The sequence below is a fragment of the Gavialis gangeticus genome, unplaced genomic scaffold (assembly GCF_001723915.1).
Source record: "Gavialis gangeticus isolate Ggan-Ray unplaced genomic scaffold, GavGan_comp1, whole genome shotgun sequence".
Classification (NCBI taxonomy): Eukaryota; Metazoa; Chordata; order Crocodylia; family Gavialidae; genus Gavialis; species Gavialis gangeticus.
Window position 1 is genome coordinate 10,194,025 of NW_017728964.1, and position 14,448 is coordinate 10,208,472.

General features: G+C 46.5%; 1 protein-coding gene across 2 annotated transcripts in view; it reads left to right on the top strand.

Moving 5' to 3' along the window:
- Window positions 1–14,448, top strand: part of SEPT9 (septin 9) — a 291,529-nt gene that overhangs the window by 114,864 nt on the left and 162,217 nt on the right. The window lies entirely within an intron of this gene.

A 14,448-nucleotide genomic window follows, 5' to 3' on the forward strand; every position in this document is an offset into this window, starting at 1 on the left:
GAACAGTGCCCTATCTGATAGGGACAGCGGCATTGCGGCTGGGGCTGCATGTGTGTGAACTGAGTGGTATCCTGATGCCTGTGGCAGGGGCCTTCTAAGAAAACCCACCAGTGATCACGTGCATCATACTGTTTGCAGTTGTTTTTAAAATGACTGTTTCTGTTGCGTGTCCAGAGACTGAGATGGCAATTCAGACACCCCCTGAATTGTGCCTTACACTTTACGAGCCAGTAAGAAGCAAAGGCCCTGTGAGCCAAAAGAATTTGGATACAGCCTGTTTATAGGGAAGGAATGCAGGCAGCCTTCCTGTCAGCATCTTCACTCCTCCTGGGTCTCTCTAGTCCTGATTTTTCCATTAGGGCTGGCAGTCAGAGCCTGAGTTGGACAGCATCACCTAGAGCACCTACAGTGTTTGGCCCCTCTCCATTTAAAGTGCCGATTGGATTTACTGCTGCATGGAGAGCCCCTGGATGGGGAGGTGGAATCAGCACATGAGTATAATGTGCTGTGGTTACTGTGGGTTTCTTGGTTATGCCTTCCACATAAATGGTGCCCATCCCCTTTTAGGTAGAAGGATGTTCATGTTGTGGGGAGTATTTCCTGGGGCACAGCTCCATACCTCTATGCATGTAGGTATTGACTTTCTGAGTCCTCTTCTAGGATGGTGTAGTGGTACGGTCCTACTGAAGCTCCGAAAAATTCAGGGTTCAGTCCCTCGCTCAACCGTGGACTTCCCATGTAGTCTTGGTCAGATCACTTGTCCGTGCCTCCATCTCCCTCTCTGCAAAATGAGGATAATCATATTTTCTACCCCACAAAAATGTTGCGAGCATAATAAGGTTCGATTATGAAGTATTATGGAAATAGGGCATGGACATCCCTCAGACAGAGCTGTGGATGAAGACCATCTCCCTCTGTTTCCCTTTGATTGTATTGCTGTGCTTGGATCATTATGACTGTTCAGGAGAACCGTACAGTCTGAGACTCTTGTGGAGGGGCACAGAAGTGCTCTCTTAGCAGCTGAGAGTTGCATGCAAAGACACACAATTGCGTGTGCGCATGGAGCATCTTTGTGGAGAGCTGGGCCCTCTGCCATGGGGATCCCGTTGGTCACCCTGTGGCATTGTCCACTAGTCCATTTCCCACTTGGCTCACCTAGCACGTGGGCGCATTGCTTGTTTCATTGCCTCTCCCAGCAAACAGTCTTTCCCCCAGTTATGACATTGCATGGGGAGGGGAGAAATGGCTCACAGGCTGGTACATGCGGACTCGGGCAGGCATTTATAGGAGTAGGGCCACTGCCCAGAGATGAGCCGGAGGTCACAGGTCACAATGCCTAGCTGCAGGAAACAGGATTTCTCAGGCAAGCAGTTTATTTCCTTCTCCAGACACTTGACCTCCCTCTTGACCCTGGATTGCCGTTTTTGTCAGCGTCGGCACCATTCAATGGCTTTTTTCCATCTAGTAACTAGTCTCCATTTTTGTCTCAGTGGGTAAAACGAGAAGCCTTTTGCCAGACCGTCCACAGTTCTTTCTTCGTCCCCAGCACCTTGGATGGTTCTTCTTTTGTACGCACCCGTGTACAAGTGAGCACCGGTTCTTGGGTGAAGACTTATCGACATGCTGCTCATGTGGTGGGGCTGGAGCTAGGGGAAACAGCGAGCAGCAGGCCATGCCATGAATGGCTTTCACAGCGGGCTGAATGCCAAAGGGAAGCTGACACTGATACCAGATATTGTCCCTACCAGGGAGGGATGACTCAGCCTACAGCGTAAAGGAAATAGTCTAGGGTTGGTGCGGAAGTTGTGTGCTGACAAGGCCTCCTGAGACTGACTTTCCATCACAGGGCTCGGGGTAGGTGAGGAAGCGGAGAGCTGGCCATTGACTGACTGGATGCTGAAGGGGCTGGCCTGTGTCAAGAGATTCAGCTGTGTCCGTTGTGTCTATCTCAACATTTATTACTGAGCTCATGGTGCACACCACGCTGGTAAGCGCCTCAGCTCTGGGTTGGAGGAAGAATAAAGTTCACTGCTTGCCTGGCATCCTTTGCTCGCTGAAGGATTTCCAGTGAGTGAAGCCGGCCCAGCTGTGGCTGGTGCACTTTGCCTGGCACACGAAAGGCATTTGTAGGTGTTAACCAGTGAGCATGAATGACTCTGCTCATTCTGGGGCAGGCACGGCACCTGTCATGGGGTCAGCACTGGCTCTCACAGCTTCAGTCTCCTCCAAGGTGTGGGAAGTGTGTATGGCATGGCACAGCCTACGCTGCACAGCACCATATCAAATGATTTTTCCCTGCTACCCTGTTTACTGTTGTTTTCTGACCCTAAGCCAGTCTTTAAGGAGACATAAAATACAGGAGTTAGAGAGAGGATTTTGAATCTGGCTTCACCCCTGATATACTGTGCAATCTGGGGTAAATCCCATTGGTATGTCTACACTGCAGTTTAAGCATATGATGTCACCTTGTCTAGATACAAGTAAGATAGCTTTAAATTAGCTAGCTCACCTGTTTAGCTCAGACACCTGTCTAGCCAGCATACACAGAATTCAGGGCAGGCCGCACAAGCACCCCCATGCCCCTAGGTAATAAATAGATGGGTCACTAGTGTGCATGAAGCACCATACAGCCACCTTACACTGTGAAGGTTTAAAGCCAGCTCACACACGCCTACATGAGCTGTGATCCTACCTTCGGGTTACACTGTGGCTGTGCCTTCATTTATTTGCATCATAGTTGTGCTTAGGGGCCTCAGTCATGAACCAGAGTCCTCTGTGTTAGTTGCTGTACAAATACAGAGCCCCCCACCCTTGGTTTTCCCATTGGTATAATGGGGATAATGGCATGACCCTGTACTGGGAGGTTTGCTTCATCAGTGTTTGCAGTGGCCTCTTGAGGTCTTTGGGAGGAGGGCTCTTACAAGAGAGGAAAGGCTCATTTATTTTTCTTTCCCTCTCACTCTTTTCCACACCCTTATTTCCTTTCGTTTCTTATTAAAGTAACAGTGCAACGTGATAGGAGAGGTCCTTGTGAATGTGTAGAGTCTGCGTTGTGCAGAGGAAGTGGAGTGGGTGTGCACCTGAGGCTTGTTACAGGCATAATTCTTATCCATTCTTCTTGATGCTGTAAAAGAAAATGTCTGAGGATAAGACACGTTCCTGGGAGAGCCTGTGTATCTGTTTCTCAAGGCCTTATCCAAAGCCTGTCACATGCCCATTGACTCTGGACTTTTGCTCAACCTCTCACTTGCTGTTTAAGATCCTTGGGCCTTCTCAGGTGGTGCATGGGGTGCTCAGAAGCCATTTCTGGAGCCTCTGCAGGGTGGGGAGAAGCCGAAAAACAGACTGGTGTTTGCAGCAGGAACCACTGGAAACTGCTTTGCTGCAAAGCAGGAGGAAGCCATAAGGAAACTCTCTAGCTATTAGCTAGCTGATGTATTTATGACTGGAAAGCTGTGGGTTGAAAAGGTCATGAGCACACAGCTGACAGAGCTGCTGGGGCAGTATCCACACTCTCTGATTCTTCATCCCATTTGTGTGCTGCCTGCTGTATATGGAAAGAGGGAGGCCTGGAGCCTTGCACTGCCGTCTGGTAGTATAGTGTAACATGAGAAGAAGTGGGGGGAGGTGAGGAGGGGGAAAGGAGGCTTCGGAAGGGAAGAAGGGGGATGTGTGCATGGGAGAGAGGATGGAGGCCAGAGTTGCAGTATAAAAACAGAGTGGCCAATGGTAATCTCAGCAGCACTACTGCATGGACCATCCATCTTCCTCCTGCATCCTCCTCCTTTTCTTGAAGGGAGGGGGTTGCCAGTCTCCACTGGAGACTATATACAAATGAGAGTGAGAAACATCTGGTAGCAAAGCCCAGCTTAGTTCATTCCCCAAGCTCTCCCCAACTAAGGACTGCTGTGAACTTTTCAGTAACCCAAGTAGCCCACCCTAGACTGTCCTCACATGCACACAGTGTGAGGGCTTCACCTCTTGCCTGAGATAAAGGTACAGCAAATGCTGCTGGAGTCAGATGCATCCTACAGCCTCACGGGAAGGCTTTGCAAACAGAAGCACACTGTGCCATGTGTGTTAAACTCATTAAGGGACAAACACGAATTCTGAATCTGCCATCCTCATTTAATGAACTGCCTTTGTCATTGTGCAACAGAAGGTTTTGTGCCTGCATTTTGACCTGTTATTAAATGTATGACTGCTGCAGCAGTATGGAGCATGGGAAATAGGCAGGACTGTCAGCTAATTCCCTTCTAGTAGTGCATGCTTGACCTTGGTAATGAGAGTCAACATCCAATAAAGCTGCAGCTTAAACTGAACATTCATAATGAGCTGTGACCTGAAAGGAAACCAGAAGAAACAGAGTTTCAGACTGAAGTTGTAGTTGGGCAGCTATAACTACTTTGCATATATGAATTACCTTCCATTCAATGACCTCCAGCTGCTTAATCAATACTAATGAATGACAACCTCTCCATCACACACAAGTTGTAACCTCAAAATCCACCTTTTGTGGCCTGCAACTTGCATAGTCTTCCTTTTCCCTGACTACTAGCTGAATATTAGGACTTGTGCATACGTGTCTGTATGCTGCCTGCCCCCACCTTCCCCCCCCGGAGTGTTTGGACCAAGCTGCTGAGAACAGTGTGTCCCTCAGCTCAGGTTTTTAGCAGTGTTTTGCTTTCCAGCTTCTCCGCACACACAATAGCCGGAATTGACAGCTTCATGTGAAATGCTTCAAGCTGGGCTCTGACACTGATGCAATGAGTGACTCATATGTTTGCAGCATGAGGTCAGCATGGTCGATAGCAAGCTCATTAAGTGCACATAGGTCACTCTGTATAAATGGGCAAATGGCTCATTCAGGTCAATAAGGATTTGAGTACTGCTGGGAGCTAGCTTGAGGGAGGGCAGGGGTGTTCCTGCCGCAGGCAGCAGTGCAGCTGAGGACAGCAGCGGCTGAGGGCCTGCGTGGAGGCTGCCTGCTGCTAACCCAGGCTTGGGGAGCTGCTCCCATTGCTCCCTGCTATCTGCCCCTGCTGTGATTTACAAATTGGCCCCCCAATCCAGAGCACGTGTTCCCTGTCTCACCTGTGTTGCATCTTCACAGGTTTCTAGCACGCACAACCACTGCAGAGACAGCGCAACAGAGGAGAGAGAGCTCTTGCTATGGAAAAACTGTCAGCCAGGGCCTGATCCTGCAGTCCCGATCTGGGTACAGCTTGTAGAAAGTCTTTTGTCTGTGGGCAACAAGATCAGAACCTGGGTTTGAATTCCAGACTCAGGCCTTACCAGCATCAGTGTAAATCCAGAGACTCTGCTGAAGCCAACAGAGTTAAGGCCGGATTCTCATCTTGAGTAGGCTGAAGTTGCTGGAGTTAGAGTGACACAAGGAGGATTCGACTTTGTCAGGCTGCTGAAAAGATCTGACGTGGGTGCATGGGCAAGTGGAACAGAAGAGACCCAACTTAATTCTCAAATTAACTTAGGAACGTTGATCTGGTAAACACAGATAGGAAAACAACTATTGATTTTTTTACAGCTCGGATTCTCACTGCAGCCATGTGCTAATCGACTTCCGCGTTCTGTTTTAGATCAAATGCATCCCTGGTGGACAGGTTGACTTCGCCGAGGGTGAAGTTAGCCCTTGTCACTTCCAGAGCAAATCCTGTACTTTAGGTGGGAGGAAGTTAAGATCTTGTTCTGAGCAGAGTTTTAGAAGCAGCTTAATATTAGCATCAGCCCTAGAGCAAACACAGGTCCTACAGAGGACCAAGACAATCCCACAAAGTAGCTCGACCTGCTAATTCATGGGCAGGGTTGGAATGCCCTGCATTCAAGCAAGGCATTGAAGGTGATCTTCTAGGTCATAGAAGCCCCCTGTTATGTCGGACAACAACCTCCTATAATCTCTCATATGCTTCTTGAGAATCATCCTAAAAACAGTTAGTTTTGCCCTTGCTACTTGGCCTGGAAGTCTGTTCCAGAACCCCATAACTGACAGGAGCTTTCTAGTTGGGAAACCATTTGTACTTGTGCCGTTATACGTTCTTAGCTTAAACAGCTCTTCTCCCTCCCAGGGATTTAGCCCTGTGTTATGTTTAAAGAAAGACATATCCCTTCTCAGCCTTAATTTTGCTAAGCTAAACAAGCCAGCCTCTTTTAGCCTCCTTTGCTCAGTAGGCTCTTCATTCCCTTATCTTCAGAAGAGCCCATTTCTGCACTTCTTCCAGTTTGAGTCCATTTTCCTTGGTCACAGATGGCTAGAACTGTACACAGTATCTCAGGTGAGGCCTCATCACCACCTCATCTAAGAGGTATTAATGCCTCTTTATCTCTGTTGGACATTCTTTGACTAATCCATCCCCAAATTTCTTTTTGCATGGATGCATCATATTGGCAACTCAGTCATCCTGACTGACTGATTTTAGCTCCTCCTCCTCAATTATTTCCAACTTTCGAGCTCCCAATTTACAACAAAAGTCTCAGTCTGCATGACCTTGCTTTCTTATTGTTGAACTGCATCCCAGCTCCAGGTCATCCAGTGCTTGTTGTAGAACATCCTGATCTTCCTTGATATTGAAATGGCCTCCTAGCTCTGTGCTATTACCAAATATCAGCAGCACACTCCTACTTTTTGTGCCAGTGCCATTAATGAAAATATTAAACAAGATTGCTCTCAGGACTGATCCATGAGGAACCCCATTAGTAATCTTCCCCTTGATTCTTCCCCTTCTATTGCTCTTTAGCTACTTTCTAAGTCACCTTTAAACTATTCTTCTCTCCTCTTCTTTGTTTGCACTAATAATTAGAGAGAGATGAGATCTACTGCATTTCCTTTGTCTGGAAAATAAGTTATCCTGTCAGAAAAAGAAATTGAGTTAGTGTGTTATGACCTAACATTGGTAAATCCATGTTGCATGTCATCATATTTCCCACGTACCTCTGTGTTTTTAATTATTCTGTGCTTGAAAAATTGTTCTGAGCTCACCCCTTCTGTGCCCCAAGGCCCCTACAGAACGACCTTTCCTCTCCCTGATATTTTGTGTTTTCTAAGCAAACAATTTCAGAGGGGGTCCAAACCAGTCTCAGATTCAGTCCTGAGGAAGAGCTGAATGTGAGTGGATCTTTAACTTTTTCACTTTTGTTCCTTTTCATTTTTGTAGGCACCTCTGCATTTCCTCATTCAGCTGGGTTGGGAAGTACTGAAATATCACAACAAATAAAGTTGCATTTGCTATATTTCCTACCCATTTAGAAGCAGGAAAGGCCTGAAGTCTTGTGAGAGAGCCTCTTTTCATGGGATTTCCTGGTAAGCCAATAGGGCTGGATTGTTCTTATTAAGGACCAGTCTCTAGAGCAGGAAAAACGAAGTTGAGGTGCTAGAAGTCAGGTCCCTTATTTTGTTTCCTAGCTCTCCCAATCACCCCCATATGATCTTGCACAAGCCACATGGGGCAAGCATTTCCAGAAAACTCAAGTCAGATTTTGAAGTCCACTCCCTGCCACCCCACTCCCCCCTACAACAAGGAGAATGGACTTTGTTCCCAGTGTGCTTTCAAAAATCTCAGTCACAAGTGCTCTCTGTGCCTCAGTTTTCGGAAAAGAGAAATGATAGCATTTCTTTGCAGGGGTGTTAGGAACAGAAACTTTTGCAACTCAAGATGCAGGAAGCACATGCATGCAAGGGCAAAAGCTTGTTTTATTCACACATCCCTAATTATAGCGCAAAAAGAAATGCAAAACTCTAGAACCCTTAGTTCAGAGATGATGCCTTTTATTAGACCAACGAAGAAATCACAAAAAAATTATCTTTTTCTGCAAGCTTTTGGGCACATGCACCCTTCCTCAGGCTCAGGGAAAATGAAAGATAGTAAAAAGTCCCTGTAGGTAAAAAAAACAAAAAAAACCAACCAAACAAAAAAAAAACTAATTATGGTGGCATTTAAAGCCCAGCTTGAAAGGAAGCCCAGCCCTACTTAGTGACATCACCGTTGCCTTCCTTAGGAAGTTTCCGACCTTTCCTTCCTCCAATAGATAGCGTGTGTATTTGCATTCAGCACACTGTAGGTATTAGGGAAGCAACCTGGTGCTCTCCTCCAGGCAGGGAGAATGCGGCTAAGGAGGGATGAAGTCACCTTGGTTACTGTGATGATTTAAATATAAAATCCCAGCTCCAGTGGGGATTGTGGTGTTCTGCTTTGTCCCTGCTTGTGCAGACTCCTGCTCCCTGCGCTGCAAGAGCAGAGATGCAATGCCAATGCTCAGCATTGGGAGAAGTCGCTCCTGGCTCCAGGAGTGCTTGTGGCGCTGGGTGCCCTCTGGAGAGGGAAGCTGGTGCTAACTCTCCCCAGGGTATGAGGAGCCTCTGCAGTACACAAGGAAGTGGCTGTTTCTGCTGCAGAGCTGACAAATTGTTCAGTTCCTCAGTTACAGCCTCCTACACAGCAGTGAGAGGCCTGAGGGTTCAGCCACTGATGCTGGATACCTCCATTCATTTTGAAATGGGAATGGAGGTGAAGGAGGGTGGAAAGAGTGTTACCTCTTATTCTTCCACCCCTGCTGTTGGTCTCTCCCTCCTTTCCATCCCACCCTATCCCAGTGGACTAGTCAGCATGGATTTTATTCAGTTGCAAAGGGGTACTTTGAAGAGTTCTTTGGCTCTGCTTCTCCCTGCAGGCAACCAGAGCTTGGGGTTTCATTCATACAGGAAGGGACCCCGGACACACCACTGAGGTCTGAGAGGGCTGTTTCATGCTGGAACAGTCAGCACAACAGGGCAGGGATTTGAATTCCTAATGGGAACAGCAGGTCATTAATAATGCCTACCCCTTTTCATCAGTGAATCTAAAAAGTACTTTGCAAAGAGGTTGGTATCATTGAAGGGTTCCATTTGCTGTTTAAGAAAAGGGAAGAAAAAGAAGAAAGATGCAGATTAATTACCTGCTGTGCTTTTGCTGATAACATCAGACTTATTTAGCCACAGTGACTCCTGCCATACACTGCAACTGAGCCTGATGTTGAACAGTGCACCAGATCGTGAGACAGATAAGGGGGACTGCAAGGTGCTAGAAAAGAAAACCTGCTCATGGTAGAAAAATACAAATTGAAAAAGCAATCTCCTCTGCAACCTGAAGTCACGCACAGTGTTTTCCAAAATGTCAGGGGACAGAGAACCTCTACCCTGGCTGAGCCCACCTTGAAAGACAATCTCCGCTCCTGCTGGTGCCTGCAAGATCCCAGCTAGAGAGAAACCGGGTCTTGGCCTCAGTTTTACAGTGCAGCTGTCTGGCTAGGTTTTTTTTTCCCATGTGGATGTTCTCGCATCTTCCTTCCCTTTTTGTGCAACTGCCAGATCTAGAACATAGGAGCTTTCAGACCAGATAATGACAGTGGTTCATCAAGCTTGGTATCTTGCCAATGGCAGTGACCACTACCAGCTGCTTTTGAGGAGGATTGCTTTGTGACCTGAGAAATCCCAGACTCTGCGGTGAAAAAGATTCAAGCAACTGATGGGAGAGGTAGGAGGCAGGTTGGGGTCCAGTTCAGAGTCATCTGGGCACATATGAAACAGGAGGACGCTTGCTGTGAAGGAAGGGTGGCTGGCCAGTTGACTGATTATGTTGCAACTGAGGGTTTTTTTTTAATTCCAGTTTTAACATGGTTGTCCTGATCAGTACAATCAAATTGCAAAACTGAATGTTTCCAATGCATCAGGAAGTTTGGTTGTCCATGCAAAACATACTATGTTTCAAGACAACTCATGAGCAACATCTGTAATTGCAGCTTGGCAGTGATGGAGAGCAGCCTGAAAGCCAAGCTTGGGGGGGGAAGTTTAGAGAAAAGGCTGGCTGAGTTGCCTGGATGTGAGTGATTGCTTTATAAGGAAAAGGGCTCAAGTCCTAGTCTAGAGAGAAAATAAGCAGGTCTGGAGAAAGCATTTGAAGATGGCCAGGAGATATCCAATACCAGACAGACAGTAGAGACAGCATAGGAAAAATATGAATTACTGTAGAGAACTGTTTTCTTGTCCTAGATAAAGTGGATTCATCTTAGCTTTAACTTAGTGATCCTGTGTCTTGCAGGCTGCCTGTAGATACCAAAACTCACAAAGGAAATTTATGGATGACCGGTGGAGTGGGGAATGATGAGGAGGACAGGGCAGTCAGGCAGAGGAATGAAGATCTCTTGTCAAGCTGGACCCACTGAAATAAAATGCTTTATAATACAGCCAAAAGCAAAATGATATATTCAAGGGTAAGGAAATGGAGGCTAGACCTACACCAAGGGGGAGTGTCCCCTGGAAGTCAGTGACCCTGGAATGGGCTTAAGGTACAGACAAGACATTCAATGTGAGCTCGCAGCGCACTCCTGAAGCTAAGAAGGGCTCATGGAGCCCATGGACATATAAGCAGGAGGGTAGTAAACAGGAATAAGGTCATTTCACTTGCATACTTGGCACTGATGAGATTAAGAGTGGAATGAGGTGTACAGTTCTAGGGTACCAACTTTGAAGAAAGGGGGAAGAAAAACTTTGAGTGGGTACAAAAGAGCCAAAAAACTGACTTGATGGCTGGAGAAAATGCCTGAGAGAGGGAGATGCAAAAAGCTCAACCTGATTAGCTTATCAAAATGTGAGAGGTGGCTTGATTAGTGTCTAATCTAAGTACCTTCATGGGGAAAAAACACTTAGTATTAAAGAGTCCTTTAACCTAGCAGAGAAAGGCACAAAAAGAACTACAGCCTGGAAGCTGAAGCCAGACTAATGCACATGAAAAATAAGGCTCCCTTTTTCTCTAGTGATTAAGTACTGAAACAAACTCCCAAGGGAAGTGCTGGATTCACCCTCCCTTCACATCTTGATACAGGACACAGATTAGATGATTTAACAGTCTGTTTTGGCCCTAAAATCCTCGAGTCATGCAGTACCATATTGAATGAGACTAGCAGTCTGTTTAGTCCAGTGACCTGCTTCTGACATTGGCCACAATGTTATGCTTCAAATGCAAGAAATGTTACAGGGGAGACAGATTAAGTGTCTCCGTGGAAAGCTTGCTCCTATCTCCCAATAGCTGGAGTCTGGATTATGCCATGAGGTGTGAGCATTTACTTCCCTTGTTAGTTTTACAACATTTACTGTTCGAACACTGGATGTTCTTGTTATGCATGGGCATAAATATCCAGTCCTTTTGCTGGTCTGTAATGTTTCAAATCCCTCTAGTCTTTTACATAACTAGTTGTGCAATCTTTGCTATCTAGGTTGCTGATTTCAATGAGAAATCGCCTATTTTGGCAGTGCCCAAGGTGCTTTATTTTTAAATTACTTCACAGCTCTTGGGGATTACCATCTGTGCCTGGGGACTTGTCAATGGCTTCTCTTTTTATTAGCAGCAAATGTTAGATCCTGACTAGTTATATTTCCAGCATCTTCCACGTTGGAAGCAAATCAAATACACAATCGAAGAGAGGTCAAGATAGTTTGTCCCAAATTCAAACTTGCCGCTAACCCTTGGAAATCTGGAAGAGGACAGAAAAAAAAATGCAAGGAGTGTAGGGAGAGACTGGAGAATAGGAAGACAGAGTCATGGAGCAAGAGAGGGGATCCACTGGTCTGGATTTCTAGCACAAGCAACACAATCTTAAGTGAAACTATTGTCTTCCTTCTTCAGGCTTCTCCCATCATGCTCAGTTGTCACCCCACGTGATAACCAAGTTATCAAGGTATATCTCATAGTGATTTCTTAGGGCCAAGGACAGCCTTAGGTTTGGTTGCTTTTGTCCTGGCTCAGACTGAACCCGCAGAAGTGTTGCTTCCCAGAACATACTTCTGTATTAGGTGCATCGGAGCATGCTGCAAGCTGCGCTGGCTTTTCTGTATTCTAGCTCAGTTCTGTGTACCGCTCTGCATGCTATTAATAGAACAGATGGCATTTAACAGCCGTATATGAAAAGTAACTCTGTAAGGGCATAAGTTGCAAAGCCTTTTGGAAAGCAGCAAGTTGCAGTGTCACTATACTAATCCCTCTTCCTTGTGTTTCTCCTCCGGCCCAGGTCGTGGCGCACACATTTCCACAGTCCATCTCCTTGACAATAGGTGTCACTTTACCAAATAAACAGAGTGAAAAGAAGCCTGCTGATCACTCCACTTCCATGATCTGTATATTGTTGTATCCCTGCATAGCCTACTTCTGCCTTGACAGCAATTTCCTCGTGACTGGTGCTGCTCCACAGGTTGCTGTCATTGTGATGGTTGTTGGTTGGCATTAGAAATGTATTGGACTTGCAGGCTTTTTTCCAGTGGGTCCCTCCTTGCTCCCCACAACCCAGCACAAAAATGCAGGACTCATCACAGTGGAACAGCTGTCTTGGTGATGCACTTCAGAGGGCACCTTGGACTCCAAACTGTGGGCCTAATCCTATGAGGCACTTAGTGGTCTCATTGAATCTAGAGGGAGATGAAGCCATTTTATGTCACAGGTTGTATTTGGCTGCACCTAAAATTGGGGCCATCACTTGTTTTTTCCTCCCTTTTAATATCTCTTCTTTGTTTGCTTATTTTTTTTCCTTTTAAACTCATTCCCTATCTTTATGGTGCAGTTTCAAAGGGAACTTGTGACCCTTCCTGGCACATATACGCATCTAATCTACATCATGCAGGTCCTAATATTGAGGGAATCCTCCATCAGAGTTAACAAGGCAACTTTTTTTTATAATAGCCAGAGGTACATCTTGCACTGAAGGGCCGGTTTGGGTTTTTTTGTGCACTTGAAATGGATTGCGGATGTGACCCTTGCACTCCAACATCCAACATCGTACAAGAGGGAAACAAAAGCTTCCTTTTAAAGCCAATGCCAAGGCCACTGGTATGGATCGGCCAGCATGTGATCCTGTACACTGTAACAATAGCTACCACTTCCTAAAGACCATAGGCACAGGCATGGAAATGGTGAGGGCCATGTATGAAGGAGGTAAAATTAGCAATGGAAGAAAAGCACTGTAAATCCATGTGAGCTCTCACTGTCTTATGAATATGGTATGGCTACCTGGCCTACTTAAATGTCCTTTTGAATCATATCTTGTGTCAATGACAATAGCAGTGACACAATTGTCACCTATTTTTAACTGGTGTTTTCAAGGAGAAACAGAGTGCAACCCCCTCTGAACTGTTTGTGGTTTACCAGCGCCTTGCTAATCCTTATAGCTGAGAACAGCACAGAGAAGTCAGAATATGAGAAACTCTAGCATTACTCCTGTGCAAGGAGGACTGCAAAGTCTGACTGACAGACCCAATTTATGCCTACCTTAAAATACCCTATTCCTGTCTTACAGGTGTGCTATTCAGCCTGTTCTTTTTAAAAAAATGGTGATTAAAATATATTGTTATGGAATAAAACATGAGACTATTAAAACAGGGTAGAAATCAGCTCACTTTTGCTTTTCATTTGTACTTTGTCTTCTTGAATTTCCCTGAGCTTGGGAAGTAGACCAATTAGTTTCTGTTCCTGGTTCCCACATGCTAGCCCATAGCTCTGAGGCTTTTGCAGGGTAAATATAAAACAATAAAAAACAATGCTGACGTGTCCCTGTTGTAGGCGTGAGATCTACACGTGAGCTGGTCCTTGTACCTTGCTTCCTCCATGGCCCAGCTATAGAAGATAAATCAGGCCAGCTTGACTTTTCTGGATAGTGTCTGTTAACAAATTAAGTGGGAGGGAAGAATGCAGATGAAGTGATGAGGGAAATGAAGGAGTTGGGAGAAGGAAAGACAGAGGGCCAGTCCCTGCCACCAGTGCTGAAAAATTACCTTCTCCAGAGTAACACACTGCTGAATCCTATTGCAAGGAGAGGGGGGAAAGCAGGAAAGGAGAGACAACGTATCGATGGGGTGGGATGCACGGTCCAAGATGAGGCGAGACGGTGGACAATATGCATGCACTGCAGCTCTTGTAGAAGGTGGGGTAGATTTGTACTTTGTAGACTAACTCAGTCAGAGATGCATAAGGTTTTGTAAGCAGCAGCTTACTTCTGCAGATGCTATGATGCACTCCTTTCCTGGCACCTGATGAGGTACGCCCTTGCTTAGGGAAGCTTATGCACCTCTGATTAGGCAATGTGGTACAAATCTACCCTGCCTGAGAGTCGTAGAAAATGAGGGCTGGAAGGGACCTCGGGTCATCTAGTCCAGGCCCCTGCTCTGAGCAGGACCTTCCCCAGTTAGAGCAGCTCACCCAAGGCTTTGTCCAGCTGGGTCTTAAGCCCCCCAAGGAGGTTTCCCCCTGACTTCAGCCCAGCTGCTGCGCTCTGCTCGTGTATCCCCTGTAGCCACAGCCCGAGTCGCCGTAACCCAGCCGGCTGCGGCGTGCCTCAGGGCGCCGCTCTGGACGCGGGGCGGCACCCCCGGGCCGCGGTTACGGGCCGGCAGGCACCGGGGGCCTCCGCGCCAGA